We start from the raw sequence: 23,625 nt of genomic DNA, 5'->3' as shown, positions 1-23,625 counted from the left end.
ATTTGTATGCCTCTCTGAAGACTCAGGGCGGCTCACAATGCATTTTAAATCATTATAAAAAACATTTAAAAATTAAAAAAACATTAAAACTCATTCACACCATTCATGGCCGGATCTCGCCGGATCGCAACAGCGAGATCAACAGCCCCAGGCCTGCCGGAAGAGCCAGGTCTTCACCGCTTTTCGGAAGGCCAATAGGGTGGGGATGGTCCGGACCTCAGGAGGTAACTGGTTCCAGAGAGCTGGGGCAGCCACAGAGAAGGCTCTCCCCCTGCGGGCCCACCAGCCGACATTGTTTAGCTGACGGGACCCGGAGGAGACCAACTCTGTGGGATCTTACCGGTCGCTGGGAGTTATGTGGTAGAAGGCGGTCTCGAAGATACCCTGGCCCTGAGTCATGTAGGACTTTAAACCCTTCCAATTCTGTTACTGTTACTGTCTTTTTACGCGTACAGACTCTGGCGAATGGGGACATTTATTGATTGATTTTAAAAATTTACATAGCCGCCCATCTTCTAACCAATTCTGGGCATCTCCCTGTGAAAAATGTTTGCATTTTTATTTGAATGTGCAAGTCGGAATGCATGAAGCGAACACACGTTTTAAATGCGTCAGGGGTGGGCTTCAAAAATTTTAGTAAGGAGTTCTCTGCCTGGTTGCTGGGTGGGTGTGGGCATGGTGGGCGTGACTTAGTCAGCCTCCTGCACCATGACAGGGAGGCCGTTTTTGCCCTCCCCGGGCTCCAGTGGCTTTCCTTGAAATTCCAGGGGAGGCGAAAATGGCCTCCCCAGGCTCTGGAGGCCCTTTGGAGGCCGGAAACAGGCCTTTCCGAACTTCCGGTAGGACCATTTTTTGCCCTCCCCGAGCATCTGTGCGCACCCTGCACTTACCTGCATCCAAAACGGGCCACATGGGGACTCCTGGGAGGGGAGGGGCATGGTGGGGCGGGTTGGACCAGCCAGGAGTGGGATTTGAGGGTTCTCCGAACTGTACAGAATCTTAGCTAGAGGTTCTCCCGAACCCCTGCGAACCCCCAGCAACCCATCCCTGGAATGCGTGTTCAAATGCATGTTTGAGCACACAGATTTCCATGAAAAAAAATCTGTGTGGTTTTCAAAAAAAACCAGACAAGGATCTGGAGGGGGGGGGCACCTAATTGTATCTCCATTCAGTTCAAGTCCTTCAATATTTAGGGAACTCATGCACAAACACACACGTCCCACAAACTCACGCATGCAGCTCCTCTTCGCACTGTATATGTTGCGTGTGAGCAAAAAGACGTTTATCCCCAGACTGATGATTGCACTAGAAATAGTAAATCAGCTACTTTGTGGATGGTGGCTCCTAGTTACTGTCTTTCGTTCAAACTCTCTTTCCTTCTCTCCATTGCTCAAGGTGTTGACTCAAGCTCTGTTCACGGTACAAGCAGGATTCTTTCAGCAGATTGCCTAATTCACACCGTTGGGCTAGTTGCTAGATCTTGGATACATAAACAAACATGCAGTGACAGGGCTTCCCCACCCAACAGGCTAGCTCATTTCAGACATCAGGCCAAGCCCAATGTTTGCACTAACAATCATGTCACGAAGTATCCAAACCACGTTTCAGATTCCAAAGATGGATCACAAACAAGCCACAGTTAAGAAGAGCTCAATATTGGCTTTCAGGGGTACCTCTGTTGGCATTCATTTCTCCTTCGACCATGCAGTGATTTGATTGCATTTGCAAAATTGCAACTGCATATAGTTTTGCATTTGCAAAATAAAGATATTGCTGTTGCTTTAGTTCATCAAAGCAAACCATAGTTAGCACTAAACTAAAGCTTAAAAACTCACATGGAATCGTGGTTTCAAATTCTAGTCTGTTAACTGGTCCCTAAAGTTTTGAAACTTTTGTATGGATTTTTATTTATTTATTTATTTATTTTGTCCTGCAGTGCTGGTCTTCTGAATGCCTTCTAAAATGTGTTGCAACAAATGATAGACTCAACCCTAGTTAACTTCACCAACTTGAAGAAAGATTGATAGTGGATATTGTTGTTTTTAAAAGTTAGCTTCATTTAACTGTTGTACAGTATTTACAATTTTAACTTGCTGTGACCTGCCCACTGGCTTCCTTTCAATTGGGCATGCTACAAAAATTAGCAAACACATTGGCTTTTACATGGGAATTGTATTTTTTGGGCTAGTCATTCTCCAACCTTAGATACAATTTTTTTTTTTATGTCCCCCTAGACTGCCAAAAAATTGGCAGCATGCTTTTTTCTGTTTTGGGAAAGAAACACATCTGTAATTTACATCTTAAAATAAGCTTCACGTCGTTTTAACAAGCAAAGAAGTGGGGAAAGAATAGCCTCTAAAAAAAACACCACCTGCGCATATGCGGAAAAATAAAAGTGCATTTTGGTTGAAGCGGCATCAGCTCTACCCATTTTGCAGAACTGCCTTACTCCCCGGGCCTCTCCAAAGATATTAAGTTCTGTAGGTAGATATTTGAGTGTGCTGTGTTGTATATTGCAGAATAAACTGACATGAGGGATAATTGCTGTCGTTAAAACCTAGAAAAGAATTCAAAACATCTTTTTTTTAAAAATCCAGAATTGTCTATGCTTGAACATGGGAGTGTTTATTTTTTTAGATTGTCTATGTTTATGTCTCTCTAAGCTGCCCAGAACCATAACCATAACCATATACAATTATACAATAAATACTTATCCTCTTTCTCTCTCTCTCTTCCTCCCTCCCTCTCTCTCTTTTCCTCCCTCCTTTCTCTCTCTCTCTCTCTTCCTCCCCTCCCTCTCTCTTTTTCTCCCTCTCTCCTCTCTCGCTCTTCCTCCCTCCCTCCCCTCCCTCTTTTTCTCCCTCCCTCTCTCTTCCTCCCTCCCTCCCCTCCCTCCCTCCCTCTCTCTTTTTCTCCCTCCCTCTCTCTCTTCCTCCCTCCCTCCCTCCCTCCCTCCTCTCTCTCTCTCTCTCTGCTTCCCTCCCTCCCTAATTACCAGTAATTCTGGAAGGCAAAGGTGCAATACACATTATGTTGGGAATGGCCATGATAAGATCATTGACCTGTGCATATTTGACATCTCTTTTATAAATTTGCAACCCAGCAAATTCCATCTTTAGATGAATAGAGAGCTGGGGAGCATCCTTTAAATCTTTGGTTTTTAACCTGCTTGGGATACCTGAGAGGACCTGGTATTTTTTTAATGATCTTTTCTAGAAGGAATATGAATAGATCTGCCCTGCTCATGTGTATTTATTGACTTAGATCTGTGATGGGAACAAGGTAAAGGTTCCCCTTGAACCTATGTGCTAGTCGTTCCCGACTCTAGGGGGCGGTGCTCATCTCCGTTTCAAAGCCGAAGAGCCAGCGCTGTCCGAAGACGTCTCCGTGGTCATGTGGCCAGCATGACTAAATACCAAAGGTGCACAGAGCACTGTTACCTTCCCACCAAAGGGGGTCCCTATTTTTCTACTTGCATTTTTTAACATGCTTTCGAACTGCTAGGTTGGCAGAAGCTGGGACAAGTAATGGGAGCTCACCCCGTTACGGGGCACTAGGGATTCAAACTACTGAACTGCCGACCTTTCGATCGACAAGCTCAGCATCTTAGCCACTGAGCTACTTAAACTCATCTAATGGGGGGGGTACCAGTCCAAACAACCGCAGCCCTGTTCACCTCAAAGGGCTGAGACACAGAGCTGTCTCTTCCCCCTCTTCGACCGATTCATTAAAAACAGGAGAAACACATATTATGGACTGGAAAGCATCACCCAATCAATGGAGTATCTCTTGCACAACGCATCCCTGCTCCAATTGAAGTGCAAATAGACTGAAGCCCATTTTTTTTACGTGGGATGCTTAAATAAGACTCTTCGACTCTGCTTGTAAGGATCAGGAATATAGAATACAAATTCAAAAGGAAGCGCTACCTATCATTCTTAGGAATTTTCTCAGATCAGGTTTGATTATCACCAGCATGAGTGTGAGGGGGACTGTGTGCCTCCCCACCCCATCCCCAGATCTTACTAAACTGGATCACCCAGCTGATCTATTGGTCAGGCTGGAGTCCTGGGAGCTGCAGTTCAGCAGCGGACAAAAGAAAATGGCTTCCCACCGCTGCTCTGGAGTGTGGCCAGATATAATATCATGTCTCAAGATGGCGGACGATGCCAAACTGCAAAACCAGGTGTCTCTCCACATCAGGGCTTGTTTTCAATAGCCAGGATTGAAGCTTAAGAGGAAATGCTGCAAATATGTACATGACCTGATTTAGGACAGAAACAAAGCCTTTCTGTGCTTGTTATCACAGTACCAACATAGCATGTTCAGAAACCCTCGGACAAGTCTAATACATATCAGTAGATCATTACCTTCTGCCTCCAGTTCGCCAACTCTGATAAAGGGTTTGTAAGGTTTTGTGCAAAAGAGCCTTGGCACCATCTATGGAGATTCTCACAGTCATCCTGGTCATGGTTTTCCCAAAGGGGGGCAACCAAGAATTTTCTTCAATTCAGTGAACCGAAGAAGCTTCTTGAATGAAAAGCAAAAAGTCTTCAAGAAAAACTTGAAGGAGCCTGGATAGCTCAACAGACAGAGCACTGTAATTTAACACCAGCTGTCTGCAATTAAAGTAAGATCGAATCTCGCCAGGCTCAAGGTTGACTCAGCCTTCCATCCTTTCTAAGGTAGGTAAATTGAGGACCCAGTTTGTGGGGGCAATAAGCTGACTTTGTATAAATATACAAAAGTATGATGGCTATTGCTTAACGCATTGTAAGCCGCCCTGAGTCTCCGGAGAAGGACGGCATATAAATCGAACTAATAAATAAATAAATAAAATAAGTCCCCCCCCACACACACACACACAAAAATTGTGGCACTCTCTCAAATCCTGGAATATTGCTATCATGTCCCTCCTAGTCTTTCTTTTCTCTAGACTAGCCAACCCCAAATTCTGCCACTGTTCTTCATATGTTAGTTGCGTTAGTTCGTTATAAACCAGAGTGCAAAGCAGGATCTCTTCACACAGACAAGATAAATCCACAATGAAAGGATTATGAAGTCGCAAGTGTTTAAAACGTACCAGTAGAAATCTCTAGCGAAGCTCAGGCTAAGGTTAACTTGCCCTGTTTGAGGGTAGCCAGCTATTTTCAAAATGTTTACTCAAACGAAAAAGCCTCAGCATCCAGGCTGATTGAGCCAAGCAGCCCTTCTCCGGCCCTGTCTCCTGCCTTTGCAATTTAAAATCTGTACATCTCTAGATGACATTTCTCCGCAGTCCTATTAACAACCCGTAAAGGCAAATAAACATCAGCGGGATCAAAGAGGGCGTCACGCTTAAACAACCCACCAGGAGAAGCAGACAGATGCACGGAGTGAAACAGCCATTCAGCCACCACTCAATGGAGAACCCCATTCAACCAAGCCCACTGCACTGGTGGTGCAGTGGACTAAACTACTGTTAAAGTAGTATTTAGCTGCCAGCTGCCTGCAATTACTGCAAGTTCAAATCTCACCAGGCTCAAGGTTGACTCAGCCTTCCATCCTTCCAAGGTAGGTAAAATGAGGACCCAGATTGTGGGGGCAATAAGCTGACTTTGTATAAAAAAGAACACCGCTTGGGGGGGGGGGCAAAAAGCCCTAGTAAGCAGATATATACAAAAGTATGAAGGCTATTGCTTAACGCATTGTAAGCCGTCCTGAGTCTCTGGAGAAGGGCGGCATATAAATCGAACCAATAAATAATAAATAAATAAATTATCGGGATCTAGGGATGCCTTAAGAGCAGATCTGCACGGCGATCACCAGGATCGCCGAGAGAGCAGGGTTTTCTTTTGTTTTTGCATTATTTACCCTACAGCCTGGTGGGAAAAAATAAACAATAAACAGCATCCCACATTAAATTCGTGTAGACCAAAAAAAATAAATGATGTCACCGCCTTGCCTGCGCTGCAAACCACAAAAAAAAAAAAAAGAAGAAGAAGAAGAAGAAGAAGTGTGTGTGTGTGGAGGGGGAGAAAGCTTAGACGCTCTGTCTCCAACCTGGCGCCCTCCCGAGGGGCCCTTCACCCCAAAAAATCAATGAGGGGTGGGCAGTGGGTAGGATGTGGTCCAGAGCATCTGGAGGGCGTCAGGCTGGGGCTGGGGCTGTAGGGGTAGAAGAGAGCAGGGCTCCCTTGTCCATGGCCATCTAGGGATGAGATTTCCACGGGGCTGATGTGCGAGGAAGCGCGCCCAGACAGACAGCAGGAGGAGGAGGAGGGAGGGAGGGTCCTCGCCGACAGAGAGAGAGAAGGAGAGAGGGCAGCTTGGAGAAGGGATGCGGCGGAGCTGGAGCTGCACCCCGGATGGATGGAGGGAGGGATGGCGGGATGGCGGGAGGGATGGAGGGATAGAGGGAGGGATGGAAACCTTGTTGTTCCGCCAGGCTGGGCTATCAAGGTAAAGATATTAATTGGGTTTTTAAAAATGGGATTTTAAATTTGGGGTTTGAAATTGAGCCTATCATTTTAACCATTTTCATTATTTTTAAATTTTGTCTGTCTTTGTGCTTTTAATCAGGCTGTACACCGCCCTGAGTCCTTCGGGAGAAGGGCAGTATAGAAATTAAATAAATAAATAAATAAATAAATAAATAAATAAATAAATAAATAAATAAATAAATAAATAAATAAATGGAGGGATGGAGGGATAGTGGGAGGGATGGAGGGATAGGGGGATGGAGGGAGGGATAGAGGGATAGAGGGATGGATGGAAGGATGGAGGGATAGATGGAGCGGAGCGCGTGGCTGCAGCGACACCGGTGGGAAAACCAGAAGGAGGCTGACTGCAAGCCCGGTGCGCCCCCCCCCTCCCCAACACACAGACACACACACACCCGGTCGTGGGACCCAACCGTCCCTAGCCCCCATCGCCTTCTCCTAGGGCTGCCCAGCTTGCTTGCATGCATGCTCGCTCGCGCGCTCGCCGCTTACCCCGCTCGCCTTCTACCCTCTCTGCGCCTTTTTTTGCAGGACGCGCTGCTTTCGTGGGGGGAGAAAAAAAAAAGGCTTGCGCGGCCGTCCGGGCGAGGCTCAGCTGTTGATTCCCGTCTCCATAGAGATCTGAGTGACACAGCGGCTGACGGGCGGAGAGGGGGGAGGAGGAGGAGGCTAGGGTGGAGGCAGAGCAGAACAGCAAGGGGGCGGGGCGGGGAGGGCGAGGCCCCGCCTCTCCGCTTTGCCAAAGACCCCGGGCTCCGGGCAGCGGTTGTGCCAGTGCAAGGCGGGGCAAAGGGGGGGGGGCGGTGTGTCAGAAAAGCCCCCAGAGGGAGGAATCTGGGAAGGAAGGAAGGGGCGCAGGCAGCGGGAGAGGTCCGTCTAGGCGACCTCGCATCCCCCTCCCCTCCCCCAACACACACACCCAGACACGGTTTGGCCCGTTGAACCTTGGATCCGAGGCTCTGGGCAGGGGCCTTTAATTCCTGCAGGCTTGGCAGAGGCTTTGCAATCAAAGGTCCCTTCCAACTCTGTTCTGTTCTGTTCCGTTCCGTTCCGTTCCGTTCTATTCTATTCTCTATTCTATTCTTCTCTACTGTGCTCTACTTTATGATTTTTCTTTTCTTTTTTTCTTTTCTTTTCTTTTCTTTTCTTTTCTTTTCTTTTCTATTCCATTCTATATTCTATTCTACTCTGCTCTATGATTATTCTATTCTATTCTATTCTATTCTATATTCTATTCTATTCTACTCTACTCTACTCTATGATTATTCTATTCTATTCTTTTCTTTTCTATTCTATTCTATTCTATTCTATTTTATTCTATTCTATTCTATTCTATATTCTATTCTACTCTACTCTATGATTATTCCTTTCTATTCTTTTCTATTCTATTCTATTCTATTCTATATTCTATCCTACTCTACTCTATGATTATTCTATTCTATTCTATTCTATTCTATTCTATTCTATTCTATTCTATTCTATTCTATATTCTATTCTACTCTACTCTATGATTATTCTATTCTTTTCTATTCTATTCTATATTCCATTCTATTCTACTCTACTCTACTCTATGATTATTCTATTCTATTCTATTCTATTCTATTCTATTCTATTCTATTCTATATTCTATTCTACTCTACTCTATGATTATTCTTTTCTATTCTATTCTGTTCTATTCTATATTCTATTCTATTCTATTCTACTCTATGATTATTCTATTCTATTCTATTCTATTCTAGAATGGCTGGAGAATTCTGGGAGTTGAAGTCCACAAGTCTTAAAGCTGCCAAGTTTGAAGACCTCTGAGGTAAAATATTGGGGCTGGTGTTCGATGTTGGGAAAGATGGAACGCGAAAGGAGAAGGGGACAGCAGAGGGTGAGATGATTAGTGTCACGGGTGCAACCAACATGAGTTTAGGCAAAGTCGGGGAAACAGTAGAGGACAGGGGGTGCCTGGCGGGCTATGTGGTCACGAAGAGTTGGGCACAACTTAGCGACTGAACAACAGTAACAAAATCATGCTAAGCCATTTTGTTGTTGTTAGTTGTGAAGTCGCGTCACGACCCCATGGACAACGTTCCTCCAGGCCTTCCTGTCCTCTACCATCCTCTGGAGTCCATTTAAACTCACGCCGACTGCTTCAGTGACTCCATCCAGCCACCTCGTTCTCTGCCGTCCCCTTCTTCTTTTGCCCTCAGTCTTTCCCAGCATTAGGCTCTTCTCCATCGAGTCCTTCCTTCTCATTAGGTGGCCAAAGTCTTTGAGTTTCATCTTCAGGATCTGGCCTTCTGAAGAACAGTCAGGGTTGATCTCCTCTAGGACTGACCGGTTTGATCGCCTTGCAGTTCAAGAGACTAACAGGAGTCTTCTCCAGCACCATAGTTCAAAGGCCTCAATTCTTTGGCGCTCAGCCTTTCTTATGGTCCAACTTTCACAGCCATATATTGCAACTGGGAAAACCATAGCCTTGACTATACACACTTTTGTTGGCAGGGTGATGTCTCTGCTTTTTAGAATGCTGTCAAGATTTGGCATAGCTTTCCTCCCCAGGAGCAAGTGTCTTTTAATTTCTTGGCTGCAGTCCCCATCTGCGGTGATCTTGGAGCCCAGGAAAATAAAATCTCTCACTACCTCCATTTCTTCCCCATCTATTTGCCAGGAATTGAGAGGGCCCGATGCCATGATCTTAGTTTTCTTAATGGCTAAGCCATGACAAATGCTAAACAAGATGAAAGCTAGAATACTAGAATAGAATAGAGCTGGGAGGGACCTTAGAGGTCTTCTAGTCCAGCCCTCTACTCAAGCAAGAGAACCTATACTATTTCAGATAAGTGGCTGTCTAGTTTCTTCTTAAAAGCCTCCAGTGATGGAGTGCCAGTGATTTCTGAAGGCACCAGTTAATTGTCCTCACTGCTGAGGAAGTTTCTCCTTAATTCCAGGTTGCATCTCTAGCCACGCTCAACCAGAGTTCTGCGATTGGGCTTCAACTGATCATGCGGAAAGGCTGTGCATTGCCAACATTAAAATCCCGTGGCTTTGCCTGCTCGTGCTCACTCACATGCGCGCAAAGGGGCAAAGATAAATCAATGGCAAGAGCTTCATGCGTGTAATCTCGAAATGAATAAGGGAAGCTATCTGGAGGCTACAATTATTTCTCCACTTCTGCTTCAAAAGAGGACTAGCATTACTGGGTGAAATCGGCAGGCTTTTGTTCAAACTTCAGGAAAACCTTCCTAAACAGCTAAGAAGGAAGGCGAATCTTTTCCACTGGGATGGGATCAGTGGTGAAATGTAAAATTTGTTACTGCCGGTTCTGTGGGCGTGGCTTGGAGGTGGGGGTAATGTGACTGAGTGGGCGTGGCCAACTTCTTTTTTTTAACTTTTAAAATCATTTTTCTACAACCTCTTCAGCCGAAGAGGTTGTAAAAAAAAAAAAGCTTTTAAAAGCCTCTGACGATCAGGCAACTCAGCTGGGATCGTCAAGAGGCTTTTAAAAGCATTTTTTTTACAACCTCTTTGGCCGAAGAGGTTGTAGAAAAAAAATGCTTTTAAAAGCCTCTGACGATCCCAGCTGAGCAGCGCGATCATCAGAGGCTTTTTCTTTTTTTACTTTTAAAAGTATTTTTTTTTTTTTGGCCGAAGAGGTTGTAGAAAAAATGCTTTTAAAAATTAAAAAAAAAAAGCCTCTGATGATTGCGCAGTTCAGCTGGGCATGGGGGGTGGGGTGGGCAGGGATGTTTGCTACCGGTTCTCTGAACCACCCGCCACCATCACTACCGCATCGGGCAGTCCGGTCCGAACCGGGAACATTTCACCCCTGGATGGGATGGAGGAAAGACAGAGCAGCCCTTTGCTGAATAGACAAGAGATTGTCTTCTATAAAACTATACACTGAATGGGATGATTGGATTAGAGAAGCTCTAAGGCACACACCCCACACAGAGTTAAACAAATATGTATCCTGCAAAGGAATAAATAAATGTGATATATTGCAAAAGGCGTGGAGGGTGCATTTATGAAGGGAGACAAACAAAGCTAGCCAGCCTCGGCAGCTGACCCTCCTGGGACGCATTAATGCTTGTAACTGATAGCTGGAGGAAGGAAAAGACATGCTAGGCAACATTCAGTAATATAAATATATATGTACTTTTAGTGCTGGAAGCAGGAATGTCTCCACCCACCATCCGGATATCTGCCTTTACCTTCCAAATACATTCCTGACCCATTATAAATACAACAGAGACGCTGCATCTAGCAAAGCATTAAGACTGATCGATTACATTTCTATCCTGCCGCAGTTGATCAATTCTTAGTGGTTTACATTAAAAACATGAGAATAACACTCAAGACGAGGAGACGCGTTAACGTTACAAACAGAAGCCGCTTCTATGACATCGCCAGATTCGTTGGCCAGCTAGGCTGTTTTTATTTACTGGAACATCAAAGCTTTTAAATTCTTGATTGAGGCTATTTTCAATTTAAAAAAAAAAATCAAAGAAATATAAAGTGATATCGGCATCTGAGCTATTTCTCTGCCATAAATTACAAAAACTAAGAACATTCCCAAATATTAGACTTCAAAATAAAGTATTATGGGAGTGACAAATTTTAGATGGAAATGTTGATCGATTTAGAAATGATTAAGAAAGGAGGAAAATATTCTTTGTCAAGATTATGGATACTAGCTGCCATTTAAGAGAGGTGCAATATAGATTCAATGTAATGGGTCTTAGAAATGAGGAATATATATAAAATATTGATTGTTAAAATGACAAAGATTTGGAATGATGTCTATTTGGAAATAATTGTCTAGAATTTAGGGTGACATAGAATGATAAATGTTTAGAATAAGATTTCTTTTCTCTTCTTTTTTTAAGATGTAAATGGATAAAATTTCAAACAAAATTGATTGAGGGAATGTGAGTAATTGTATTTACTTTATACCGGATCAAATCCTCGCTCTAAAAAGGTGTATTTTATGTTTTATGTTTTAAAAAGTAAAAAAAATTTTCAAAAAAAAAAAAAACTAAGAACATTCCCACATAACGTGGGAATGTATAAGAAGAATATGTATAACAAGGCAGTAAAATGTAACTAATTACATTGTTCTAATAACGTGTTCGTCCTAATTATATTATAAATGAAAGTTGACGGCTAATAGGCTTCCTTTCATGTGCACATTTTGGAGTGCAAATTGCTTTGCAAACTTCCGGGAGGCAGTTGGCATCTTAAGCGAATTCCAGTTTGCATACAAATTCAAGAATTGCTCATGGAATAAGTTTGGGAAAGATATTACAAAATCTCCATTCCCACCCCTTTCTGGGGGGAAGGTTACTGCAAAATCCCCATTCCCTCCTCACTCCTGGGGGAAGGATATTGCAAAATCTCCATTCCCACCCCACTCTGGAGCCAGCCAGAGGTGGTATTTACCGGTTCTCCGAACTGCTCAAAATTTCCGCTACCGGTTCTCCAGAACCTGTCAGAACCTGCTGGATTTCATCCCTGGTGCTCCATCACAGGAAGCTTTTAAGAAGAGATTGGACAACTATTTGTCTGAAATGGTATAGGGTCTCCTGCTTGAGCAGAGCAGTGGTCCCCAACCTTTTTATCGCCGCGGCCCGCTGAGCGCGCGCAGGGGTGGGGGCACGGCCCAGGAGCTTTTGCGCACGGCCCATTGCGCACGGCCCAGGAGCTTTTGCGCACGGCCCAGGAGCTTTTGCGCACGGCCCAGGAGCCTTTGCGCTGCAGCATTCATGTCCCCCGGCCGCTGCGCGGCCCCGGTGCCAGCTACTCCGCGGCCCGGCACTGGTCCGCGGACCGGGGGTTGGGGACCACTGGAGCAGAGGGTTGGACTAGAAGTCCTTAACATGAACCAGCCACTTAACACGAATGTTAAGAATATTGTTGTTGTGTTACCAACCAGCAGAGTGTAGAGCACAGAGAAACGTTGCTGAGAGCAATGGATAAGAGATGTGCAAACTGGTTTATCAAAAGTTTACTTTATAGTGAAAAAACAATCTCATAGTCTTTAAATCAATCCTTTGCCAGTTAAATCAGTCCAGTGATACAAAAATCTTCTTACCACACAAACAGTAGTTGGTTAGAATAACAAACTCACTCTGGTTCACAAACCACGATGGTAGCAGATCCATCCAACCGATGATAGCACAATGGTTGCAACTCCACACACAATGGTAGTTTATCATCAACTGAATACATTACAGTACCTTTCTTAAATACGTTCACAACTAATTACAGCATGACTCAGCATTACAATGAATCAGCAGGAAAGCTTTAAAGTCACACAATACATATTCATATTAAAGTCACAGAACACATATATTGTCCGGACAACTTGTTAGGCTCAAACCATATCCTAACAACGAGCCACTTAAACATGAGCCAGCAGTGTGCGGCGGCAGCCACAAAAGCTAATACAATCCTTGGTTGTATAAACAGAGGCATAGAATCAAGATCACGTGAAGTATTAGTACCACTTTATAAAGACTTAATAAGACCACACTTGGAATACTGCATCCAGATTTGGTCATTACATTACATTACAAAAAAAAGATGTTGAAACTTTGGGGAAAATGCACAGAAGAGTAACTAAGATGATTAAAGGCCTGGAGACATAAACATATGAAGAACGATTGCAGGAATTGGGGTATGGCCAGTCTAGGGAAAAGAAGGATTAGGGGTGACATGATAGCAGTGTTCCAGTATTTGAGGGGCTGCCACAAAGAAGAGGGGGTCAACTTATTTTTTAAAGCACCAGAAGGCAAGACAAGAGACAACAGATGGGGAAAAAAATCAAGAGAGAAGCGATCTGGAATTAAGGAAAAACTTCCTAACAGTGAGGACAATTAACCAGTGGAACAACTTGCCTTCAAAAGTTGTAGATGCTTCAGAGGGAGTTTTTGAGAAGAGACTGGACAGCCACTTGTCTGAAATGGTATAAGGTCTCCTGCTTGAGTAGGGGGTTGGACTAGAAGACCTCCAAGATCCCTTCCAACTCTATTCTGATTGAAGTATTAAACCTCCAAGGTCCCTTCCAGCCAAGGTGGGCTGCTGGAGGCTCTCAGAGATTCGGGAGAACCTCTAGCTAAGATCCCGTGCAGTTCGGAGAACTCCCAAATCTAACTGCCGGTTGGCTCCTTCCACCCCACCCTTCCCCTCCCAGGAGTCCCCACACGGCCCGTTTGGGATGCAGGTAAGTGCAGGGTGCGTGCGGAGGCTCGGGGAGGGCAAAAAATGGGCCTACTGGAAGTTCAGGAAGGCTGGAAACAGGCCTCCAGAGGGCCTCCGGAGCCTGGGGAGGCCATTATCGCCCTCCCAGAGGCTAGAGGAAAGCCTCCAGAGCCCGGGGAGGGCACAAACACCCCCACTATCGTGATGCAGGAGGCTGACTAGGCCACGCCCACCATGCCCATGCCGTCCCAGCAACCGGGCAGAGAACCCCTTGCTAAAATTTTTGAAGCCCACCCCTGCTTCCAACTCTTGTTATTCTTTTAAGCAAGCCTGTCCTCCTTTTCAAGAAGTTTAAGCCTCTTTAAAAAATAAATAAATAAATAAATAAAATCAGCCACCGGTGTGGCATAGGCTGCCTGAGTGAAACCACGGATGGCATTTAGCGAGGGGGAAAAAAAAAATTGGGGTGGAACGGATTCCTCCAGCCGCCTGGCCCTGTTTTCACAGGCTTGGCTTCCTTGTAACCAAGGCTGAAACTGAAGGTTCGCAAAGATCTCCGCAGAGCCATTCTCCTTCCAGCTCTCTGCTGTGTAAACGGTTTGTTTGGGGGCATGACCCTGTTGTTAGGCAAATGGTGTGACAATCAACAAATCATCCAAGCAGTGGAATGAGAGCAGAGAGCTTCCCATGCACTCGGAGGGAATTAATTGCTCCTTGCTTTTCCTCGCTCTCGGAAACCGTCTCATTCACGGACCCGGGTTTCTCTGTAAACACAGAGGGTTTGTTTTCCATACCGTTTCCTTCTGCGCTGGGATTTTCGGTGTGTGTTTTTCCCAGCTGGGCCGGGGCCATTTTTTAAAATCCTGGGACAGGGCTTGACAAATTCAAGGTGTTATAATTTAAACATCCAGAATAGCCATTTTTCTTCATGTTGTTTTTACTTTTTTTTTTTTTTTTTTAATTTGATTTATATGCCGCCCTTCTCCGGAGACTCAGGGCGGCTTACAATGTGCTCAGCAATAGCCTTCATCCTTTTGTATATTTATACAAAGTCAGCTTATTGCCCCCACAAACTGGGTCCTCATTTCACCTACCTTAGAAAGGATGGAAGGCTGAGTCAACCTTGAGCCTTGGCGAGATTCGAACCCTGCAGTAATTGCAGGCAGCTGGTCTTAATAAGCTTAATAACAGGGTGCCTTAAACCCCTGTACTACCAAGGCTCTTGAAGGAGGTTAGCGTAAGGGTGAGTCTCTTCCAGCCTGGAAAAACCACTTGTTAGGGTAGTCCTCCACTTATGACCACAACTGAGCCGCGCCCCTCCCCACACCCACATTTCCATTGGTAAGCAAGACAGCTGTTAAGTGAGTTTTGCCTCGATTGATGAACTATGTGGTTTGCTAAAGGTCTGTGGAAATTCTCAACTCATCCAGGTCATGGTTTATTTATTTTTATTTTTTTATTTTTAGTTAATTTGTATACCGCCCTTCTCCAACAGGACTCAGGGCGGTGAACAGCCATGGTAAAACATAACATATAACCACCTTGTCCCAAAGGTGGTTTTTCAAGAGGTCGCTGGACTGGTTTTTTTCCCTGAAGACGTTTCGCTTCTCATCCAAGGAGCTTCTTCGGTTCTGACTGAAGATGGAAGATGGAAGGAGTTATATTCCTTGCAGTCATCTGGTTGTTAGTGCTCTCTTTGGGAGTCGTTGAGGCCACTTGGAGGTTTATCTGTGCCATTGGGGTCACCTGAACGGTGCAAATAGACGTGGGACCTTCTTGGAAATGCTGAAAGGACTATGTTGTAAGCAGGAGATGGGTAGTGTCATATCCTTCCTCCCTCTGTTGAAAGATGGATGTTCAATCTTAATGCATATGGCCTCTTTGACCCCTCTTTCAAACCAGCCATCATCTCTGTCCAAAATGTGGACCGACATATGGCCGTCAGAAGTCAAGAAATGACTTGAATGGCACACCGCCCATCGGTTGCAATGCGATCCGCAGAGGTTTCATAGATGTATTTTGTGCCTTTTTTCCATTAGGGCTGATGGAACGTCATCATTTAGTCTTTTAAAAGACTAAAAAAAACCCTCCATGCAGAGTGACATCCCTACGCGTTGTGCCTAAAAGTTATCTTGGGAAAGAGGTTATGTGCCGTTTACAGCATCAGAAGGAAATACACTTTGGGTATTTCTCCCTTCTGGTCAACCAGCTACGTTTGATTTGAATGGAGAGAGGTTAAGCAGAAATTTCAGAGCTTTGGCTTGCCGACTGGCACTTTCTCTTCCTGTTGCAAGGGACAAGACAAGAGCTCGTCATTTTGCTCCCGGGGGTGGGGGGGGGAGAGAGAGAGAGAGACAGAGAGAGGGAGGGCAGAGAGGCAGAGAGAGAGAGAGGGAGGGAGAGAGAGGGAGAAAGAGAGAGAGAGGAAGAGAGAGAGGGAGGGAGGGAGAGAGAGGGAGAAAGAGAGAGAGAGGAAGAGAGAGAGGGAGGGAGAGAGAGAGAGAGAGGGAGAGAGAGAGAGAGAGGAAGAGAGAGGGAGGGAGAGGCAGAGAGAGGGAGAAGGAGGAAGAGAGAGAGGGAGAGGGAGGAAGAGAAACAGAGAGAGAGCGAGAGGCAGAGAGAGAGGGCAAGAGAGGAAGAGAGAGAGAGGAAGAGAGAGGGAGGGAGGGAGAGGCAGAGAGAAAGGCAGAGAGAGAGGCAGAGAGAGGGAGGAAGACAAACAGAGAGAGGGAGAGATACAGAGAAAGGGAGACGGAGAGGGAGAGGGAGAGAGGGGAGAGGGAGAGAGATACAGAGAGAGAGGGAGAGGGAGGGGGGAGAGAGGGAGAGAGAGGAAGAGAGAGGGAGGGAGGGAGAGGCAGAGAGAGAGGCAGAGGGAGGGAGGAAGACAAACAGAGAGAGGGAGAGATACAGAGAAAGGGAGACGGAGAGGGAGAGGGAGAGAGGGGAGAGGGAGGGGGGAGAGAGAGAGAGGGGGGGGGAGAGGGAGGGAGACAGAGAGAGAGGGAGAGAGAGAGAGAGAGAAGGACTTGTAACTCATCATTCTGCTCCCCTCTTCACAAGGTTCAGCCCAAGTGTTGAGAATTAACAGCCACTTCTCACTATAATGCTCAACCTGGCTTTCCATCAACACTCCACTTCCTTTTCTTCTCATCTTCTAAACCCCCCCCACCCACCCCCACACACACACACTCCCTAGAGGCCCTGCCCTTCCTTCCAGCTACAGGCCTAAAAAGAGCTGCGGAGGCCACCGCAGGTCATCCGTGATCTAGGCCATTAGGAATCTTGAGCATGGCGGGGCCCAAGACAAAAAGGACGGAAGGGCAAAATTAAAAAAAAAGAAATGAAAAAAAAAAAGTCTTGTTTAGATGGAACCAAACAATCTCCATGGTATCGGGGGGGGGGGGGAAACATACCACATCAAAAGCATTGCTGCTGTTGGTGCCGCCTCGTGGGCCGGGGCGCTGGAGAATGGCCTCTGTGCGTGTTTGTGTGTTTGTGTGTTTGTGTGTTTAGAGGGGAAGAGGAGCAACCAAGCAACTTGGAGGGGCTGGGGGGGTGGTGGTGAAGGGGGGGTGGGAGAGGTCAACGGACGATGGGATGGTAGAGCCGTCGCTGCCTTTCGCTGCTGTATTGTTTCAGGCCGGTGGGAGACCATGCCAAGAACGGAATAAACAGGCTGCACAACCCAAGCGAGGGAGAAATGTTTTCAGCTGTAGTGAAAGCAAAAAGGGGTTTCCACAGCAGCCAGCCCTGTGCAGTTAGCAACTGGGGAGGCACCCCGAGCCAATCCCCCATCCCGTTCAAAGCATCCCTGGGTCCCAGAAGCCCCACCTAGCCCCTCTCTCCAGGAACCGCCATTCCCTGAGCCAAAGGCTCCCCTTGGGGACCTGCCTCTGTCTGCCTTCAGCCGTTGGGATGGCCCTGTTTCAGGGGTGAAATTCAATTTTTTTTTTTTTACTACCGGTTCTGTGGGCGTGGCTTGGTGGGCGTGGCAGGGGAAGGATGCTGCAAAATCCCCACTCCCTCCCCACTCCAGGGGAAGGATCCTCCAAAATCCCCATGCCCACCCCACTCCAGGGGAAGGATCCTCCAAAATCCCCATGCCCACCCCACTCCAGGGGAAGGACCCTGCAAAATCTCCATTCCCGCCCCACTCCAGGGGAAGAATACTGCAAAATCTGTGGGTGTGGCTTGGTGGGCATGGCATGGCTTGGTGGGTGTGGCTTGGTGGGCGTGGCAGGGGAAGGATACTGTAAAATCTCCATTCCCACCCCACTCCAAGGGAAGGATGCTGCAAAATCCCCATTCCCTCCCAACTCCAGGGGAAGGATACTGCAAAATCCCCATTCCTTCCCCACTCCAGAGGAAGGATACTGCAAAATCTCCATTTCCACCACACTCCAGGGGAAGGATCCTGCAAAATCTCCATTCCCACCCCACTCCAGGGAAGAATATTGCACAATCTCCATTCCCACCCCACTCCAGGGGAAGGAGACTGCCAAATCTCCATTCCCACCCCACTCCAGGAGAAGGAGACTGCAAAATCTCCATTCCCACCCCACTCCAGGAGAAGGATACTGCAAAATCTCCATTCCCACCCCACTCCAGGGGAAGGATACTGCAAAATCCCCATTCCCTCCCCACTCCAGGGGAAGGATACTGCAAAATCTCCATTCCCACCCCACTCTGGGGCCAGCCAGAAGTGGTATTTGCCGGTTCTCCAAACTACTCAAAATTTCCGCTACCGATTCTCCAGTACCTGTCAGAACCTGCTGGATTTCACCCCTGCTGTGTTTGTATCTGAGTACAGGACTCTTTGTCGATTGAAGGCGCAGAGTAGGGTTTGGTCCGATTTAGGGATAAAGATGATGCTCACCAACAGATCAGCATTTGGACAGCAAATAGGACAGCTAGGAAAAGTCACCTGGTTAGCTTCCCCTACTTTAATGGCATAAAGTATATTGTATTTTCTATTTAAATTGCAGAAATGATGTCTGAACATGATTCTATCATTATTTCTCAGGATAACACACACTTTTGTGCAAATATTTCCCTTCTTTTTCAAGCAATGTTATTTCCTCCTGTTTTGGCAATGCAGAACTGGGGGGTCCCTTGGCGTTCCAGATCAGAAGATGTTAATGGCCAAAGCAACTCAAGTAAATATCCAAACTTTTGAGTATTCTGCCATATCTGCTCTAAGGAATCCCTGGTATTTAAGTCGAAGGAAACTCTTAGGGAATATGGTAAAACTCCAAAGAATATTGATCGGTGCCATTCGGGATAAATCATCCACTCAACGTCCAGATTTACCCCCTGAAATGAATTCGCCCTCCTCCATCACAAGAAAACTCCATTTCCCATCTTTCCTTCCTCCGCACATCTGGCTGACAAGTTGAGCCAAGTCCATTTTCAAATAGCTTGGCACATCTTCCACTTTTGTTCTTGGCTGACAAGCCGGCCTTTGAGAAGACGTGGCCAGTTTAACCCGCCCTAAAAGTCATTCTCTTAATTGAATTTCTCATCAATGTGTTGGGCTTAGTAGAATCCCATTCATCATGGCTCAATTGGTAGAATAAGCTCCGAGCAAATGGATTTTGTCCTTCAGCTGCACAATACAATAGGAAAATGCTGAAGGACCCTCCTCCCACCCCCTCCCACCCCGATTTTCAGTGCTAGTCATTCTGGGACCCAATTGTCTCCTTCTGCAGGTTGCTCAGAGCGGGATCTGCAGAGGTGGGTTTCAGCAGGTTCTGACCAGTTCTGGAGAACCGGTAGCAGAAATTTTGAGTAGTTCGGAGAACCGGTAGTAAAAATTCTGACTGGCCCTGCCCCCGTCTCTTCTCTGCCTCCCAAGTCCCAGCTGATCGGGAGGAAATGGGGATTTTGCAGTATCCTTCCTCTGGATTGGGGTGGAAATGGAGATTTTGCAGTATCTTTCCCCTGGAGTGGGATGGAAATGGGGATTTTGGAGTATTCTTCCCCTGGAGTGGGATGGAAATGGGGATTTTGGAGTATCCTTCCCCTGGAGTGGGGAGGGAATGGAGATTTTACAGTATCCTTCCCCTGCCACGCCCACCAAGCCACACCCACCATGCCATGCCATGCCCACCAAGCCACACCCACAGAACCGGTAGTAAAAAAAATTTGAAACCCACCACTGGGGATCTGAGTAAGAGATGGGCCTCATCCAACTAGGACTGAGCACCAGAAGCAATGAGCCTGTGTTAATTAAGGATTGCTGACAACTTGGGAGTCCAAACTTCTCTTGCTCCCAGCTGGTCTTGGAACCGATTAGGTATTTTAGAAGCTGTACAGGGCCACAAATTCTGGTCTCTTCTTTTGCAACCTCCTCTAGATCATCTGCTGTTGCTACCAAACACAATGGCTTAGGAGACTTGTGCAATGTATATGACCTGAGGAGACTTGTGCAATATATATATATATATGTAATCCAGTAACCACAGCAACTGAATAAAGATATTACCAGGTTATCATGGTTGCTGAATGTTGCATTCTCCCATTATCTGGACGTGCTGCAACATGTCTAAAACTCTATCTATCCTTTCTGTTTCAGGAGAGGTCCATTTGCTTAAAACAAGGTAGTAAAGCTTTGGTGAGTACAATGGCTATCAACCATCTGAAAGGAATCGCTTGTACTACTGCCAGCTCTTTGTAGTCCATGAAGTAGCCCAACCCAAACCAATTAGCAATCTGGAAAGTGCCCTTGTGAGAATTCCACATCACAGAAAAAAGCATTCTAAACAAGGAAATGATTTATTATAGGGCATTAATTGCTTATGGACAGGCAGCCTGCAGGGACCAGCTAACCGTAGAAGCTTCCATCTTCTGTAAGAACATAAGCCGTGCCCGGGTGGATCAGATTCCTGGCCCATCCGGTCCAGCAGTTTGTTCTCACGGTGGCCAATGCGTGACTCGAATCCCTTGTGCAAGTGTTGTGTCACAATAAAATCCTCTTCAAGGAAATTTGCACTACCAGACTTTGTGGTTTCATCCCAAAACCCCCAAAACTTTAACCTAAGACTGTCTCCTGTTGACCTCACCCCATTCCTAAGAGGTCTGTAAGGGGCGTGCATAAGAGCACCAGTGTGCCTCCCGTCCCTGTCCTAATGTTCCCTTTAAATTGTGTTCATTTTATGTATTCAATTCATGCTTAAACTTATATACACTGCTCAAAAAAATAAAGGGAACACAAGCAGAAGACATCCGAGATCTGAATGAATGAAATAGCCTTATTAAATACTTTGTTCTTTACATACAGTAGTTTATACACTGCTCAAACAACTAAAGGGAACACAAAACTACTGTATGTAACGAACAAAGTATTTAATAAGGCTATTTCATTCATTCAGATCTCGGATGTCTTCTGCTTGTGTTCCCTTTATTTTTTTGAGCAGTGTATATTATCTAATATGTACTCGACAAAATAAAATAAATAAAATAATAGAAAGCTCAGCTCTTGTCTCTGCTATTTTCTACTGTGCTATCCATCAAAGGGCCTGGTGGCCCAGCAGACTGATAGCATTGTGATTAACACCAGCTGTCTGCAATTACTGTAAGTTCGAATCTCACCAGGCTCAAGGTTGACTCAGCCTTCCATCCTTTCTAAGGTAGGTGAAATGAGGACCCAGGTTGTGGGGGCAATAAGATGACTTTGTATAAAATATACAAAAGGATGAAGGCTATTGCTTAACGCATTGTAAGCCGCCCTGAGTCTCCGGAGAAGGGCGGCATATAAATCAAATTTAATAAAAACAAAAAAGTCCGGATTTGCTGAAAATTGGTTACGCTCGGTTAAAGCCAGGGGTGGGTTGCTGAGGGTTCACAGGGGTTCGGGAGAACCTCTAGCTAAGATTCTATGCAGTTCAGAGAACCCCCAAATCCAACTCCCGGCTGGCCCCGCCCACCCCTCCCCTCCCCTCCCCTCCCAGGAGTCCCATGTGGCCCGTTTTGGATGTAGGTAAGTGCAGACACACAAGGAGCTTCGGAGAGGGCGAAAAAAGGGCCTACCGGAAGTTCAGGAAGGTCAGAAACGGACCTGTTTTCGGCCTCCAGAGGGCCTCTGGTGCCTGGGGAGGCCGTTTTCGCTCTCCCGGAGACTCGAGGAAAACCTCCAGAGCCCAGGGAGGGCGAAAATGCCGCCCCCCCGCTGCTGTGATGCAGGAGGCTGACTAGGCCACGCCCACCATGGCCACGCCCACCCAGCAACCGGGCAGAGAACCCCTTGCTAAAAATTTTGAAGCCCACCCCTGGTTAAAGCTATATGAACCATAAAGCTTGGGATATTCCGGACAATAGCGCAAGAGCCTGGTGACTCAAAACTGCCTCCCGTCCCCTGAATAGTTTTGTGCACTGACTGACGGGTATCAAGACAACTTCTTCGTTTAGAAGTCAAGACAGAAAATGTGTAATTGCAACCAGCTAGTCGAGAACGGAAAATACCAGATACGAGAAATCCTCCGGAGGGAATCATCCAGATGTGTGCGTGGGGTTCTCCAAACGCATCATGCCTAAGCCTTGTTGGAAATGCTGGTCAGAAACATCCTAAAATATTTGGAAGGGGGACAAAGGAAGCTCAGAGGCCGGCCCTACATTTGCCACCGTGCTGCCTGATACTGAAATACAAACTCACTAAAGAAAACAAAACACAGCTTCCTTGTTCTGCGTGAAAGCAAATGGCACGGGGAGTTCCCAAAGCTGACGATTACACCACACTTGCGACTTAAAAGCTGTGTATACTTTCTATTCATTGTTTGGTCCCGTCAGCTGATGGAAACTCGCAGTCCTAAAATCCGTAAGGGGGGGGGAGAGGCAGAGGGAGAAAGTCCCCACTTATCACAAGTGCCAACCGTGGCTGAGATCAAAGTGAAGATGCCCTCAAGTCAAACCAGATCCTTAACTGCAATATTCTTAACCGTTTCAGAAACGGATGGTCACTGATTATTATTATTTTCTTTTTAAAGGATTTTTAAACATTCCCCATCCTGGCTGAGAGAGGTGGAATTAGCTGTCGCAACCATGCTGAGCTACCAAGGTTGGACAAGATGTTTCAAAGCAAAGACTACAACAGCGAGGAGGCAAGGTGTTGTGGTCCGCCAGCAGCCTGAGGAGCTGGCAGCGGAGTCGGACAGTGAGGAGGCTGGGGAAGAACATGGGCCAGTCCTGGAGTCTGGGGAAGGCCCGGATGAGGGCTCTGCATCGGAGGTAGAGATGGGGCCAGGGAGTGATGCACGGACTCCGGAGCCCCAGAGTCGGACATCAGAGAGGCAGAGGAACAGGAGGAGCCTGTTCCTAGTGCACGCATGCGCAGAGCTGCCAGAAGGCAAGAGCAGCTAAAGCAAAAGGGACGACTCAGGAGTAAGGCCAGGAGATGATTGGCCCCTCCCATAAGGCTTAAAAGAGAAACAAAGGCACTTGGGCCTTTTGCAGGAAAGCAATGTTGCTAACTCTGTTTCCAGTCGGCATCTCTGTTTCTGAACTTCGTGGGGCTTTGCCAAGTAAGGCCTTTGGCAGGGTGATAAAGGTTGATGATTATCCCGAAGGATTTCTTCCGAAGGACTTATTTTGCAACTAATTGGGACTCAGCTGGGAATGAACGTAATTCTCAGCTGTTACAATAAAAGAGGTTTGTTTGGGACTAATCGTGTATAGTAATGACTCAGTAAGCGGAGGTGACAACACAAGGAATGTTGCGGGTCCCGTTCCCCTGAGGTACATCTGGCAGGACCCAGAAGAAGGGCCTTCTCCATGGTGGCTCCCTCCCTCTGGAGCATCATCTCTCCAGAAATTAGACTGGCCCACGCTCTGACACTTTGGTAAGGCCCTCAAAATGTGGTTTTGCCAGCGGGCCTGGGGAATCCAGAGTGGGATGGAGCCAGGGTTGAAATTCACTTACCTTTCCCTACTGGCTCGCAAATGTGAGCACGCGCAC

At 46.4% G+C, this 23,625-nt stretch overlaps 1 protein-coding gene and 1 long non-coding RNA gene across 2 annotated transcripts in view; one reads left to right on the top strand and one right to left on the bottom strand.

The window, feature by feature from the left end:
- The window catches only part of TPPP3 (tubulin polymerization promoting protein family member 3), an 18,081-nt gene extending 10,904 nt beyond the window's left edge, over window positions 1-7,177 (bottom strand). Inside the window, exon 1 of the mRNA XM_034425351.3 lies at window positions 6,975-7,177. The gene's annotated coding sequence lies outside the window, so the exon portion shown is untranslated. The remainder of the gene's footprint in view (window positions 1-6,974) is intronic.
- Window positions 7,178-8,098: 921 nt separating this feature from the next.
- LOC132712670 (uncharacterized) lies at window positions 8,099-23,329 on the top strand. Its single transcript, XR_009623335.2, has 3 exons — window positions 8,099-8,289; window positions 20,251-20,289; window positions 22,658-23,329. It is a non-coding gene; the product is annotated as an uncharacterized LOC132712670 (long non-coding RNA).
- The last annotated feature ends 296 nt before the right edge of the window (window positions 23,330-23,625 follow it).

Source organism: Pantherophis guttatus, chromosome 11 (assembly GCF_059756535.1).
Source record: "Pantherophis guttatus breed Tessera chromosome 11, ASM5975653v1, whole genome shotgun sequence".
NCBI lineage: Eukaryota > Metazoa > Chordata > Lepidosauria > Squamata > Colubridae > Pantherophis > Pantherophis guttatus.
The sequence above is the reverse complement of the archived record's forward strand: the minus strand, read 5'-3'. Positions and strand labels throughout refer to the sequence as shown.